This window comes from Arvicola amphibius, chromosome 11 (genome assembly GCF_903992535.2).
Source record: "Arvicola amphibius chromosome 11, mArvAmp1.2, whole genome shotgun sequence".
Taxonomy (NCBI): Eukaryota; Metazoa; Chordata; class Mammalia; order Rodentia; family Cricetidae; genus Arvicola; species Arvicola amphibius.
The window spans coordinates 19,631,958-19,649,049 of NC_052057.2; the positions used below are offsets into that span (position 1 = coordinate 19,631,958).

General features: G+C 37.4%; 1 pseudogene; it reads right to left on the bottom strand.

Moving 5' to 3' along the window:
• Positions 1 to 2,058: 2,058 nt before the first annotated feature.
• LOC119826585 lies at positions 2,059 to 16,147 on the bottom strand (annotated as a pseudogene).
• Between the last annotated feature and the right edge of the window lie 945 nt (positions 16,148 to 17,092).

Genomic DNA, 17,092 nt, shown 5'->3' on the forward strand with positions numbered 1-17,092 from the left:
TAGATGAATCAGGTGCTTTGGGCAGACAAAGTAGCACAGCTTCACAAAGTTAAACAAATGCAGCATAAAATATTGCAGCACATCTTTGCATCATTAAACAAATATCCCACAACATAAGCAAATGTAACACATTTTAAATTAATATTCCACACTATTTCTCCCTTTTCATTTAAATTGAAACAAAAAGTTTTAAACTTTAATATACTAAAACTAAATACAAAAAAAACAACTACCAAGTAACAATTACATTTACAATATTTAGTCCATTTGTATTTAGCAAATTCAGAGAAAATATTCTATTATCTATCTCATCTTGGTGATTCCAACATTTTATACCTAATTTATTTTCTATCATAACTAAAGAAAACTACACCTGAAATTTAGTTTTTAACTCCATCAAAGATCTCAGAAGGAAGATGTAATATTACTTAACAACAGAGATATCTGGCTGCCTGGATAATAACTTAAAGCGGCTCTGAAACATTGAAGCACCCATCTTTGGCCTACAGGCCTAGAATATCTGGCAGACTTTTCAGTGAAGCAGGAAATCTGAAGGTGAAGGACAGTCACACGTTGTACTGACAAAGGTCAACAGTTACTTTCTTCTGTTTCCTACAGTATGTAAGGCAGACTCCTCTGTGAAGCAGGAATCTCCAAGGACTGCCCTTCCTTGTCTTGGTGAAGTGCAAGTCTTTTTTTTCTGTCTTGCCTATACAGTCTGTATAACATACTTTCAAACAGTCAAGGCATAAGCAATTTCTTGCCTATCTGCCTAGCGTTGCCTCACTGAAAACAAATTCTATGTGCATTTTCTTTGATGCCCTCCATCCTTTTATGAAATAAATTGGTGCTGTCAGGAGTAGATGTGTCTCCTTGTCATGAAAATCTCTATATTAGTAAAATATTTTAAATGCCATATTCTACAGATCTTTGGAGTGTTTGAAGATTATGTATCTATCTAAAATATATCTCTGTATGATCTTAAAAACATACCAAACATATCTATGAATCTGATTGTTACAAATGACAAATTACTGAACTATGTTTCTTGGTTATCCTAAATAGTTTATAACAATAGCTTTCAAAAACTAGAACTTTACCTTACATTTTTAAATTAGCTACATAGGTACAATACATTAAACAAGGCTAGAAACATATATGCAGTATGTTGCAACAAAAATAACCTTAAATTTGTATCAATATACCAAAATGCATGCCAAAGGAAAATGTGTGAGATTAACAGTTGCCTTTTTATCCTTTATTCCTACATTCCCCTAAATGATAATAAAGATCCATAACCTACCAAATAACCAAAGACTACCCACTTCATCTCTTGAAAATGTGAGCATCATGTTCTCCAGACTGTTTACTTTATTTAATACATGATTTAAAACATACATTAAAAATATACTTACTGCAGCTTCCTATGGAAAAGGCACCACTGGGAATGTAAATGGTAGCTGGTCTCCATCTTTCAGACTTCCTTTTTGGCAAATACAGACAAACAGGAATGTCACTGAAATCTTTCTAACTGTAATGTTTTCATCTGTAATTGGCTTTGTCAGTTGAATTCTTACCATTATGGACAAAAAAATCTTCATATTTCATAAGACCCATGTTTTCAAATATTGTGGCCTGTGGAAACAAAAATGTAAACATTAATTGTTTAACTTTCAGAAGACCAAATGGACATCCAGATACAATGTAAAATATGAGTAACTGATGTGCTAATACCATGTGTGTATATTGCATCTGTCCCCTGGCCTAAGGAAGCATCCACAGGGAGGAGGCAGAGTGCAATGCCCTAAGCTTGGGGAGGATTGCTAGCACCCAGTCCTCTGGTCAATACAGAACCCTTATACTAAGATTAAAAAATTATTTCTCAAACATATACAATAATCTTTTAGATATAATTTTCCTAATCTTAGTTACAATGATCTTTATGCTAAATTAAATTTAGGTTTATCTAAAACTTAAATTATCATCACGTTTACTAAACTTAAAATATAATCATTAGATTATGTTACTAAATCAGGACCTACCTACATACAGTTTGGTTTAAAGATTTTCCTCTCACCAACTTATAAATCTATTTCTCATTCTTAATCCTGAATGTAAAAACACTGAAGCTGGGGTGAAGGTCAGGGCTCCATGGATTTCTCCCTTTATATGATCATGCATAATTTGGACTCCAACATTTCTAAGCCATGTGACATAAATGAGACCACCATCTCTTACGAGGTCATGTTCACAAATGAGGATGTAGGTCTGGGGCACACTCTGTAGCTAGAAGTCATTGGCTAGCAAAGGTAACAGCTTGTTAACCACAAGTGCCAGATAGGAAGCTTTTAATTTTCCAAGAATAGGTTTAGTGTAAACATGTTTTTTTTTTTCCTCAGAAAGGATGTCACTCCAGTTCACAAACTTGAACATGTGTCTTGATCCTTCAGTCCAGCCTAGGGCAGGGCTGTGTCTTCAGTGAGGTATAAGCTTGACAGCTTAACTCCTACCTCCCTTGGTAGAAAGGGGCCAGGTTCATACTCTCGATGAGATGGCAGAAAGGTGCCAATAGACTGTAATGTACAGGTTATAACAAGGCTTGTGTGTTAATTTTATCTCTGTGTTTTGAATTAATCTGGAGCTGTGGATATAGAAACAATACTCGGTGGTTTTCACACAAAGGGAATCACAACCTTTCCTTAATAACCTAATGTAAATAAACTTTTAAAATGTGAACACTGGTGATTATTCTCACATTTACTCATTTAGAGATGTGAGGATGTGACATTCCACCCTCATTGGTGAGGAAATGGTGTCTGCTCTCCTGCTCACATCCAATTGTTCACAGTAGGATAATCGAACAGAAGCATGATGAGGAGAGTCCTAGAGAAGAAGATGGTATAACTGTGTTTAAGACTACTTACTGAAAATTCAAATTTTGAGTGTTTTGTTTTGGGGTATATAGTATGAGAGAGAGAGACAGAGGCAGAGACAAAGACAGAACCTGAGAGAGACAGACACAGAGAGAAAGAAAGAGGGAGGGGGTGTGTCTATTTATCTATACCAGGTTGTTTATAGAACATACTGTTCCCTGTCTCAGCCTTTCAAGTGCTCAGGTTATAGGCATATAACCTGAATGAGCAGAAACAACATATAAAAGTAATTCAAAAGTTGACATATAAGACATATTCAAATGGAACCTAAACATATTAAAATATTCAAACAAGCATCCTACCTTTGGGAAAGCACACAATATTATTTATAAAAATAAGCCGGGCAGTGGTAGCACATACCTTTAATCCCAGCACTTGGGAGGCAGAGGCAGGGGGATCTCTGTGAGTTCGAGGCCAGCCTGGTCTACAAGAGCTAGTTCCAGGACAGGCTCCAAAGCTATAGTGAAATCCTGTCTTGAAAAATTAAACAAATAATAAATAAATAAATAAATAAATAAATAAATAAATAAATATTTAAAATGTGCAAAATGATGTGGAGTGGATTGTGCCTAGCCACTGTCTTTACTAGAAATGGAAGGTCTCTCATTTTGAAGCTGTAAGAAGCATCTCCCTTCCTCTCATTTTCTACTCCTGTACACTACAGGAGAGAACCTACAGTGGGGTGCTAAGGCTCATCACCTAGGCAGTACCTGTGCTTTGATGACAGTTCCCTATCTACAACTGTCTATATCTGCAGCCCTCACTAGAGCTAGAGCTTTCAAGGTCACGCCCTCACCCAAACGTTGGTTGGTGTAAAATAAAAGGATTAGATCTCAACAGAGCGTACCTAAAAAGAACTGGCTAGCCCTAAAATACACACACACACACACACACACACACACACACATGCAATAGATAGAAAGTTCTACAAGTTCAAAGAAGAAATAGTTTCCTAAGAGACTCTTATCTGGGTTCTTGGTCTGAAAAATAATTCAGTGTGTCATAAAGGTCAGGGATTAAACAGCATGGCACACTGTATGAAAACTGAAGCAGATTCAAGCAAGAGCTCCTCCCCACGCAAGCAGGTGTGGAACCCAAGGAAGGCAGTAGATGTTTATGGTAGAGACAAGTTCATTCCTGGAGTCCACTGTCCCCCTAGCCTAGCAGAATGCCTATACCCCAAGGTCAATCACCAATTCACTTCAAAAAAGACATCAAGGCTGAATGACGAATGTATTGATTTCTTCATGCTTGAGTATACATATAAACGTGAACCAGCATACATGTGAATTCACAGGCACATGTGTACACATTTACACGAAAAAGAAATACAGAACTTAAGGGACAGCCATCACATTTAATGGGAAAAGGAAAGAATAATGGCTGTCTGTGCAGTAATTCAAATTTCCACAAGCTTTAATTAAAAGAAGATGGAAGAAATACTAGTACATTAACATGATAGTTTAAATTTGCAGTCCCAAAGAAAAAGAACTAAGGGAGAAGGCAGTATTCAAATTTTACTATTCCTGTGCAGGCCTGAGACACTGGGTCTCTTCTTTCAATACCCATTGTACTGAAGCTACTAAAATTTCAAAATAGAAATATATCCGTGCATTCAAATTACTGTTATTTATTATTAGAAATCCAAATAGTGGGTCCCAATGCAGTGAGACCATTCCAGAATATCACATACTAAGCATTCCTGAAATACTCTGATAACCAGGACCTACAGTGCAGACTCTTTTGTAAAATAGCAATTATGAAAAACTTCTCATTGCTTGAATTAATCTAGGACTGTGGACACCTGAAGAACAGCTACAGAAGTGGGTCTGTAATAAACATCTGCTTTCCACAACTTTTTCTGACAGCCCTTTGAGGGGTCACCCATGCACTTTGTGCGAAGACCGGAGTTATTGCCATGAAGATAATGCATAGCTTTAAACTCCACAGATACAGAGAGCCTTTGTCTAGTTGGCTGGCCATCAGCACCTTGAAGGAAAAGCACAGTAGTATGACGAATAAGCCGTGTCTCCTCAACCTGAAAAGCTTTGCTCTGACAAAGAAGTAGCTATCAAATGCTGTGTCCTAAATTGCTTGAATTATTTCTAGACTTGCCCTGTGGACCACCTCATGGAATTTCATTAGTCATTCCAAAGAAACGTACAGTCAGGTAGGGAAAGCAAAAAGTCAAGTTTGCCTGTGGTACCTGGGTGGCTGGCGATGTGAGATGCACAGAACAGAAACAGGCAAAGAAAAAGGCAGACAGGAGCAATGAAGGACTCAGCGTTGTCAGCACCAGGGCAGAAGAGTCAAACATCTATAGCAACACAACACACCACTTGAGCTGATGACACTGCCAATGTACCCCCAGAACTGTCTCCAGAAATACAGATGTGAAAAGCATCTATTCCATATACTTTAAGAACTGTGTCCTGACCACAGAACACAGTCTTCAAGGGCATCTGGCAATGGATACTGATGAGCAAGTCTATAGCTTTAAAGAAACATCAAACACCCCAAAATGCACCATGATTAAACTTATATATTCAGATGATCTCTCAATTTTACCAACAGATGTATTAATAAAACTTGTCCCTACTTTGAATCTTTAATACTATCAACTAAACCTGGGCTCACTAATAATTTCTGTTTTAAAACAAGAAGTAGATTCTGGTGTAGAGGGTTTCGGATGCTGGTTCTATGGTAGGATGACAGCGGGAGGATTAGTCTTCACCCTCATAAAGTTTACTAGATTCGCCAAGCTCACAGTGAAGCTGGCGACTCAAAAGCAATTCATAATTATTGATAGAATTCCCCAGAAACATGTGCAATCAGAGAAGATGATATCCAAATATACATGGAGATCTCCATTTGGAAATTTATTCAAGTCAGAATTCTATAAAGTTGTAGGATATCAAGTCACAAACTTGAGAATTTGAGTCAATGTTGGTATAATATTTAATTTTTAAATATTATTTAATAATAGTATTTAAGTATTTCTGTATTTTAAAGCATATCTTCAAATTATTTAAGAATATTAGTGGGTCTTAGTAAAACACTGTAAGTTAATTATTAAGATAAAATACTATTGTACCTCTTATTCTGTGAGTTTGTGTGCATGTGTGTGTGTGTGTGTGTGTGTGTGTGTGTGCTATAGGAGCACACCTCAACTGGACTGTCTTGTTAATTATCTCTATCATTTTAAACCATTAGAATTCTTAAATTATTTATACATCAATATAAACAATGTTAGTCAGATGGTCCTCTTGAATTTTTATATTTCAAATGGTATCCAAATGTTTTAAAAATAGCAAAATCTAAATAAAGTAAATTTAAAAATATGAACATACAGCAAGGTAAATAATTGCAAGTAACTAAAGATATGTAGCATCATTAAAGTAAGTGCAACATAATCCACCATTTTAAACACTTATATAAAATGATAATGTGGTTGATTTGATCTAAATTACAGTGGAAAAAGCAGACCATTCTTAAGATTGTAAGTCAGATATTTCTTAAAACACAAATTATTATTCTTATTGCTTCAAGGAATGAACATGAGCACAGCACTGGCCCCTCCAGCATGTTTACTGCAGCCAAGAAATTTTTCTAGTATATTTGGAAATGTCCATAATTCTGCAAATCCATTTACACACCATGGAGTTGGCAGGAAATACATTCCCCCTCATGATGAAGCTTTCATGAATATGGATTACACCTGATAAGTATTAAAGTCATGTGAATCTTCCCATCTTTGGTGTAAGGTTGAAAATTTGGGCCAAAGTCATGATCTATGAATAAATGCTATTTGGGGAACTCTTGAAATGACTTTGGCATGGGTATTGTTGTTGCCTTTTGAGATTTGTACTTGGTGTTGTAAATTTTTTTTAAAATAAGCTTTTTCTAGTGTCATGGGCTTAAACGCTTACATAGAACCATTCATATTTAGCAGTTTCTTTAACAAACTTTGCTTTCTAAACAGAAATAAAATTTCATGTTCATTAAAATAAGCAATATCATATTTTTACATTGGTAATTCCTCATAGAAATTTACTATGAACTGAATCTAGTTATACACTTTAAAGAAAGTGGAAGATGGGGCTAATTTTCTGTGATTAACACCTGAGCAGAAAGCAATGTCAAAATTCCTTTTAGTTATAAATGTAAACCAATTTGCTTAAAAAGCATAAAATGGTCTTTATTAATCAAAACAAAAGCATACTAAATACTATTAAATTCTCAGGGGGAAAATGAAATCATTGAGGAAAAGACTGTATTATGTGCATAAGAGGCCAAAGTTCAGTTCAGTGTGGCTAGAGGTAATTTATTTAATACACACATTAGAAAATACACTTACTGCAGCTTCCTAAGGAAAAGGAAAAGGCAACACCGGGAATGTAAATGGTAGCTGGTCTTTGTCTTTTAGACTTACTTTTTGACAAATGCAGACAAACAGGAATGTCACTGAAATCTGTGTCAATCAACGTTTTCATCTGAAATTGACTTTGTCAGTTGAATTCTCACCATTATGGACAAAAAAATCTTCATATTTCATAAGACCCATGTTTTCAAATAATGTGGCCTGTGGAAACAAACATGCAAACATTGTTTACCTTTCATAAGACCTAATGGACATCCAGATACAATGTAAAAAATGAGTACCTGATGTGCTAATACCATGTGTGTATGTTGCATTCCTCCTCTGGCCTGAGGAAGCCACCACAAAGAGGAGGCAGTGTGCAAAGCCCTGAGCTTGGGGAAGATTGCTAGCACCCAGTCCTCTGGACATTACAGGACCCTTATACTCATGAACTCACACCAACTGTGATTCCCTGCACACAGCGTGAATGCCAACTTTCTAGTAACGAGGGCTGAGTGGCTCAGTAGGCTGTTTCCACGGTATGGAAGCTATTGGCTAGTGGAGAATGGAGAGTCAGTTTCCTTTATGGGGTGACTCTTAGGAGCTTCCTCTGGCTCCTGTAAATGGACCTAAAACCATGCACATAGAAACAACTCTAAATGGACTCGGAGCATTTTTTAAGGATGTGAAACTGAGAGGGAGATTGGGTAGCTGGCTCTGGAAGTATCTGGATGGGGGAGGGGCTGAAGGATAGATTTGATTGCAGTACATTGTACACTTGTACAAAATTCTCAAAGAATAAATAAATATGTATTAAAACATCACTAGACAATCACAAAGGCAAATACATGAGACAATATTTATAACAAATAAATCAGAGTTGCCATCCTTACTTCAGAAACAACATTGATTACATTATTCAGAATTGCTTAGATTCAAAGCAAAAAGAAAAAGAGAGTTAAATAAAACTCAATCTGGTTGGTTACCTTTACATGACCTACACAGTTGGGTCCCATCGGCATTTACTCATGGACATGGTCTGTGAAGCACCATAATACTTTAAGAACTACTGTCGGTAAATGTTTTCTGTAAGAGGTGATGTCACTTTCTCTAGCAATCTAGATACTGATAATTTACACTTCTTGTAAGTAACACTCATGCACAAAACTAATTAAACCCATGGTGTCTCATGAAAGAAGGGTATGATGTTAGGAGGATATTGTTGAGAGGTTTCCAACAAAGGGAGAATCATGAGAGAGGGTACTTCATCATATGAATTTATGAAACCGTTGAGAAGATTTTAAAACCATTACCTTCTTGATTTCTCCCTTGTCCTAATTATCATTGGGTAGTGCGTCATTTAACTTTCAAAAGTTGGCGCAATTTCTGTAGTATGGGAGCCCACAGGTGACTCGGGTTCCATCTGGAGTCCATTCTGACTCGTAAGTCATTTGAATTCAAGTTGGCTTGCTTCAGTCTCCTTGAGGCTTGTGAGAATGTTCTGATTAAGCCAATGGGAAAGAGCACCACTTTTCTCAATAGAAAGAACACATTGTCTAGTAGAATTCATGCGTACTGCGGATGCCAGGCCAAGGGCACATCGAAATAGAAATTCAAACTGTTAGCCAGCAGCAGGCGCATGATAGATAGGATCCTGCTTGCTCAAGAACAAGAATGGCCTTGTGGTTTCCGATACTGTCTGACTGTCTCTCATGCTTTGCTCTGCCTTTATGTATAAGCAGGCTTTGAAATGAACTCTGGGCTTCTTGGCATTGACCAACGGGCCTCCTGAATCTATCCTTTGTATCTGTCTCAGTTTCTTTCATCTGCTTCTTCTTCTATCCTTACGCCATCCTCCAGGTACCCGAGTTGAGTCATCAGCAGGCTCTGACACTGTAGTTCCTTTCATGGCTGATATCCTGTTTTCTGACTTTTTGATCGACAGGATGCAGAGTATTATTTGTTTTCCGATGCTGAGTGAAACTTGCTTTGTGTCCTAATATATGGTGGATTTGGGGAGAACTTTCCATGGGGCACTGGAAAGAAAGTATATTCTTTAGGATTTGATTTCAATGGCCTACAGCTGTCTTTTAGATCCGTTTGATTTATGGTGCCATTTAACATCAGAATTCCTCTGTTTAGCCTTGTCTGGAGGTGCGGAAGTGGTGCATTGTCACTGGGTTAAGGTGGGCCAATCTGTACTTTTTATATCGAATACAAATTCGTTTTTGAAACTGTGTGCTTCTGTTTGTGACGTAAATGATTACCAATGTAATATTCTCTTGATTAAGTTTTTGTTCAATAAGTATGAAAAACTAGTTTTGTTTTGAAGTCTGTCTTTCAGCATTAGAATACTTTTGCATTTCTTGGTCGTATTTACTTAGAATACCATTTTCACTCATTTTACCATAAGGAATATCTATTGCTGCTGGTGAGGTATGTTTTTTGGAAGAAGCCAAGAGTTGGACCCTGCTTTATAATGCAGTTTGTTAGTCTGTTTTTCATCCAGTCTGTAAGTCTGTTGGGGAACTGAGACTATTAATACTAAGAGATATTAATCTACATTGTACCATTTCCTGTCATTGTGTTAGTGTGGTAATGTTTTCTTAGATGCCTTTTAACTAACTGTTCTGGATTATGTACTTATTCATTGTGTTCTCTTGGATTGGCTTAACCTTCTCTTCAAAGCAAATATTTCTTTGACCATTATCCTTAGAGCAGATTAGTAGTATATGCATTCCTTAAATCTTGGAAAAATTTTCTTTCTCTTTTAGTTATGACTTATGACTGATGTAGTAATTTGGTCTAGAATCTGTGATTTTTTTTTTGAACCTGTAGAATGCAAGTCCAACCCATCTGGCTTTTAAATCTGTATTGAAAAGTCTGATGTTGCCGGGTGGTGGTGGCACACACTTTTAGTCACAGCACTCAGGAGGCAGAGGCAGGTGAATCTCTGTGAGTTTGAGGCCAGCCTGGTCTTACAAGAACTAGAGATAGTTCCAGGACAGGCTCCAAAGCTACAGAAAAACCCTGTCTCAAAAAAAAAAAAAAAAAAAAAGTCTGGTAGTCTGATGTTATTCTGATAATCATGTCTTACATGTGACATGCTCTTTTTTTCCTTGAAGCATTCAATATCCTTTCTTTGCTTTATAAATTTAGTGTATAATTATATGAAATAAAGAGTTTCTTTTGTTGACATATCTAATTGTTATTCTGTATGTGTCTTTTCTTTTGATAGGCATCTCTTTCGGTTTGGAATTTTTCTTATATTATTGTGTTATAAATATTTCTGTGCATTTGACATGATTTTCTTGTCCTTCTATAATTATCATTCATAAATTTAGTTTAGTTTTATTTTTTAAATAGTGTCCCAGAATTGCTGAATGTTCCATTCTTGGGTTCTTCTAAATTTACCATATCTTTGAACCTTTAGAAAAATAAATATAATCCTATAAGGCACCAATATATTTTATAAAAGCAAGACGAAGCCAAACCAAATGCATGAGATGACAATAAATATTAAATATTAGTTCAGAAATTAGTTAAATGTAGACTTTACAAAATCTTTACATAGAATAAATAAAAGGCGTGGATCTTTGGAAAGATAAGCAAAATAAAGAAATTCCCAGTCAAATTTGTAAAAGGATGCCATAATTAATAAAATAACAAAGTTATACAAAAATAAAATAATAGATTATAAGGGAGTCTTTAACATAGATTCAAAAGAAATTGACAGAACAAGTTGCTAATGCCTTGAAACTGTTATTTCAAAAATCTGGAAGAATTACAAAAATGGAAAAACTTCCTAAACTGGCATTACCAATAGAAATTATAATGAATTAAACAAATTAAAAGCAAGAAAATATGATAATCGATAGTCTCCCCCACAAGTAGGGAGATTCACTGTTGAATATTACTAAACTATTTGCATTTATAACCAATACCTTTCAAAAACTGAAAGAAAAATAACAATATAAACTTTTTCTGTGAACTCATTTGTAGCCTGACACTAATCCTTTAAGGAAGGCTCAGCATCATAAACTTCAAAATATTCTCCACAAAAGAAAAGGAAGTAATATTCCTATACTAACTCCATATATCCAGTATAGCCTGATATAAAACAACAGTAACACACACACATGAATGCACATACAAGCACTCAAATACAAATAAAATTTCCTGAATAACATAAATCAAAACTTATTGAATGAAATGAATGCACAGAAAGCTCAGGTCTACATTAAAAGAATCATACATAGTTCTTAATTTGGTTTCATCCTGGGAGTAAAATACAAGGTTATCTTAAAATATGAAAACTAGTAACTGCAGCATTCCATATAAACAAAGAACATTACTTAAATATGTGCATTTAGTAGTTTACAAAACTTGTTGGTAAATGACATAGAAAAATTAGGAAGAGGTGAAACTGGAATGTACTGCAAAGCAATAGAGGCTACAGAGAAGAAATCTGTGGTCACCTAGTTAAAAGGTGAGCATGTTTCCTATAAAGTCAGAAACAACCCAGAGATGCCATGACTTCCAATCTTTCAAAATAGTTAGAAGACTTAAAGTAACAGGACAAGAGAAAGAAATAAAGGAGTACAAATAAGGAAGAAAGAACTCAGGGGTGGTGGTCCCTCTCTGGGGAAAGCACTTACAAGCATTGGATTGGAGTTCAAATGCTTATTACCCGTGTAAATATCTTAAGGGAGTGAGAAATAAAATGTAGCATGCCAGCACTGAAAAATCAAAAACCAAAAACGAGTCTCCTCAAAGCTACCTGGCTAGCTACGATTAGTCAAATCAGGGACCTCTAGATTCAATAAGAGATCCTCAAAAAAGTAAAGTGAAGAGCACTCTAGAAAGATACCCAGGATCAAATTAGGTTTGTTTTGTCTTGTTTTTTGATCCTGGGCTGCCTTAATCAACAGATTATTTGGCATTTCCTGAAAATTGCATAATAACATTTTTCTTTATGGCTAAAAAAATTCAGTTGTGTGTATATAGGCATTTCCTATACTTCCATTTCCTGGTGAGCATCTGTGATGAATCAATTCCCTTGCTGTTATGAATCAAGAAGCAGTAAACTGGGATGAGTAGGTCTCATTCTTTTACCTGTAACAAAAGGTTATATGAGCTTTGTGGCAGTTTGTAGATGGAGCGGCGTGCTGTGTCCCACCACCTGGCTAGCTTTACCCAAAATAATTACATAGAAACTGTATTTTTAAACACTGTCTGGCCCATTAGTTTTAGCCTCTTATTGGCTAATTAACCCATATTTAGTATTTTGTGTAACACCACGAGGTGGTCGCTTACCAGGAGAGATCTTAACCTGTGTCCATCTGGGAGAGGAGAGGCATGGCGACTCACTATGGCGTCTGCCTGAAGCGTCTCCCCAATTCTGCTTCCTTTCTCCCACAATTCTGTTCTGTCTACTCCGTCTACCTAATTTTCTGTTCTCTTAAAGGGCCAAGGCAGTTTTTTTATTAATCAATGAAAGTAATAGATACTCCTCCATCAGCAGTTCTACGTTTGTTGAGTTTTATGGTAGTTCTATCTTTTCCTGAACTAGAAAAAAATCTTAAAATTTATATGGATAGACAAAAATTTCAAGCTGTCAAAGCACAGGAATACCCACAAGAATTTATAAACAGGCCCTTTTGTCCTGGTAGCGTCCCTGGGCTGCCAGGAATCCCTGATCCCGTGCAGTGGAGTTCCATCTGGACTGGTGAGTGTGTGCGACCCTGGGGCACCCTGCCCTGGAAGAGAGCACGGATCCCCTCCCCCAGCTCCTGCTGCAGGCTTGTCTTTGTTTCTCATGTCCCAAGCTTTCCTTAGTGTATTCTAGTGTCCTGCTCCGGTACTAAGGCCATCCACCCAAAGGGGTCAGACTCTGGCCTCCAGGCAGGTCTGAGGATTCCTGCAAGGGAGTGCGGGCTCCTTCAGATTGTGCCTGCAAGGAATAGCTCCTGCTCTGGCACTGAGGAGATCCAACCAGATTCGGTCACAGCAAAGATTGGTCTAAGACACCAAGCACCTCCCGGCTCCATTTGAAGGAAGAGATGGGCAGGCGCCAATGCAAGAACTCCTCCAACAACATGAAAGGCAACATGACATCACCAGAATCCAGACATCCAAAACAACAAGAATTGAACACCCTACTCCAGAAGATATAGAAGAAACAGACCTTAAACAGTACTTTATGAAAATAATAGAGGACCTTAAACAGGAGGTAAAAAACTGCCATAAAGAAATGGAGATGACAAACAAAAAGGTAGACGAAATAAATAAATCTCTCAAAGATACCCAAGAAAAACAAGAAAAATAAGAAAAAGCAATCAAACAGGTAAGGGAAACAGTACAAGACCTGATAAATGAAATGGAGGTAATGAAGAAAACACAATCTGAGGGAAGACTGGAAATGGAAATTCTGAGTAAACAAACAGAAACTTCAGAGACAAGTATTTCCAACCGACTACAAGAGATGGAAGAAAGAATCTCGGACTCTGAAGATACTATAGAGGAAATAAATTCACAGATTAAAGAACAAAACAAATCTAACAAATTCTTAACACAAAACATCCAGGAAATCTGGGACACCATGAAAAGACCAACCTAAGAATAATTGGGGTAGAAGAAGGAGAAGAATTACAACTCAAAGGCCCAGAAAACATAATCAACAAAATTATAGAAGAAAACTTCCCCAACCTAAAGAAGGATGTTCCTATGAAGGTAAAAGACGCCTACTGAACACCGAATAGACTGGATCAAAAGAAAGCATCCCCATGCCATATAATAATCAAAACACAAAACATACAGAATAAAGAACAGATATTAAGAGCTGCAAAGGAAAAAGGTCAAGTAACATATAAAGGGAAACCTATCAGAACTACACCTGATTTCTCAATGGAAACCATGAAAGCCAGAAGAGCTTGGATAGATGTGCTACAGACACTAAAGGAACATGGATGCAAGCCTAGACTACTATACCCAGCAATGCTTGCATTCACCATCGGTGGAGAAAACAAGATATTTCAAGACAAAAACAGATTTAAACAATACTTAGCCACAAATCCAGCCTTGCAGAAAATAATAGAAGGAAAATCACTAACCAAGGAGTCCAACAATGCCCACAATAACTCAGACATCTAGCAACCCTTCACCAGCACAACTCAAAGAAGGTTAACACACAAACTCTACTACCAGAAAAAAAATGACAGGAGTTAACAACCACTGGTAATTAATATCACTGAATATCAATGGACTCAATTCACCTATAAAAAGGCACAGGCTAAGAGATTGGATACGAAAACAGGATCCAACATTCTGCTGTTTACAAGAAACACACCTCAACCACAAAGACAGACATCTACTCAGAGTAAAGGGTTGGGAAAAGGTTTATCAAGCAAATGGACCTAAGAAACAAGCAGGTGTGGCCATACTAATTTCTAACAAAGTTGACTTCAAACTAATATCAATCAGAAGACATGGAAAGGGACACTTTATACTCATAACAGGAAAAATCCATCAGAATGAAGTCTCAATCCTGAATATCTATGCCCCTAATATAAAAGCACCCACTTATGTAAAAGAAAAATTACTAGAACTCAAGGCAGCCATCAAACCACACACACTAATAGTAGGAGACTTCAACACTCCTCTCTCACCAATGGACAGGTCAATCAGACAGAAACCTAACAGAGAATTAAAAGACTTAATGGAGGTAATGAACCAAATGGACTTAACAGACATCTATAGAACATTCCACCCAAATAGGAAAGAATATACCTTCTTCTCTGAGGCTCACGGAACCTTTTCGAAAATTGACCATATACTCGGTAACAAAGCAAACTTCCACAGTTACAAAAAATAACAGAAGAGTGCTTTGAACTGTTAGGCATGGTGACACACCTGCAATCTAGCACTAAGGGAGGAGTAGCAGGAGGATTGAAAGTTCTTGGCAGCCTGGGCTGCATAGTGAGTTTACATGAGGAGAAGCTGGATCCTAAAACAAAGCAGAGAGAGAGAGAGAGAGAGAGAGAGAGAGAGAGAGAGAGAGAGATCATGATTTGTAAAGGTATATGATTAAGAACTGTTTAGTTGGAGATTGCTTATATTTATACAGGACTAGATAAACAATGGTCTGTAAGTTGAGTATACAACAGCAAAATTGCAGTTCAGATGAGAAGAAAAAGCCTGAAGAAGACCCATAGACAGGTGTGGAGAGAACTAACTTGTATGCTTTAGATGGGATAATAATTGCAAAACTGTCATGATGTATCATCAAAGGAGAGTACACAAGAATGTAAAATATGAAAATTAATGCATAAGTTATTTAGCAAATCTATTGAAAAATCTCCTATATGACAAAGTATCACCTTGAAAATACAAAAGTCTCTAAAACCTGTGGTTCTTTTGGGGTCTCAGAGAACACAAGAGGCCCCAAAGTATGTAAAAATTAAAATGTAGCAGATGAAGAGCCACTCTGTGGTTGGAACGCTGCCCAAGGAAGTGGTGTCTGAAGAGAGAAGGGTGTCCGGGAGCATCTGTCACTCCGTAGTTTGGGGAGAGAAAAAATGCTGTATTTTAAGAAGGCTGTAAAAGACATTTCAAGAAAAATTATCAAATAGGAATGATGGAAAGACACAGAAAATCAGGTCACTGCAACTGGGGAAGGAAACGCGTTGTGAAAACATCAAAAATGTGAAGCCCTGTCATGTGGAGTGGTAGGAAGAGCAAAGCATTCATGTGGAGCTCACCGGGCAGGAATAGTGGCAAAAAGTAGCAGAAGGGCAGTGTGGCTGTGGGTGCTACTGCTGTCCCCTCCCTGGAGAGGCTGTGGACATGGTGACATCCTCTTCTCTTGTGCTGTGCTGTGCCCTCCCTGGAGAGGTTGTGGATACGGACTTTATGACTTTGAAATGTAACTCAGGTTAAAAAGCAATACAATCATAAATAATTCACACTTCTAGTTGGTGCGTTTTCTAACAAGCCGCCCTCCTGAACATTCCAGACAGTAGTGGGTGAGTGAGCAACTGCTTTCTCTTTCAGTCCACTGCTTCCCCTGCGATGGACCAGCAGCACCTACTGAGTCAGCGCTTGCATTTTAACAGATGCCCAGACAATGAATAATGCAAATTAAAGTTTGGTAAGCAATGGTTCCCAGATTTCACCAGCACAGAAAATCTCCCCTTTATTACCTTAGCCGGCCTGGAGTCCAGCAACAGGACTCTCTGGAGCTAGAGGCCTGCTGGAACTGCCAGGAGGGCCCATGGCCCTCAATCCCACTCAGGGCCTGCTTCAGGGATGTCATTCCACTGGCTTGTAATTTGCCCCGGGGGAGGGGGGAAGTGCACACCACAGAAATCAACAACTACAGTTGATGGCTGGAAAGCAGACAGTGCAGTTTGTTTTTCCAGAACATCACAGAACAAAGAGGGCATTGAGAGTTCATGCTCTTCTTCACATCCTCTGCCCTTCAGTGGTTCTCAACTCTCTCTCATATTGCAAAGTCTCTTCTTTCCTTTTCCACTTCTTCATAGAGAGGCTATTGTTGGGGCATTCATGCTTGATGGATAGTCTGAATTTTAATCACAATATGAAGATACAGTCTTTCCCCTGACCTGAAGCTTGAGGATCCTAATGTTGTATTACCTTTTGTTTTTCATCCCACTTCAGGAATTTTCAGGTGGAAAAACTGATGTGAAATCTTATCATTATCCACTGCTCTCTTATTGTATCTTGCCTTCTACCCAAGATCTAAATGGTTACCGATGGTACTATCATGGTACAATTATGA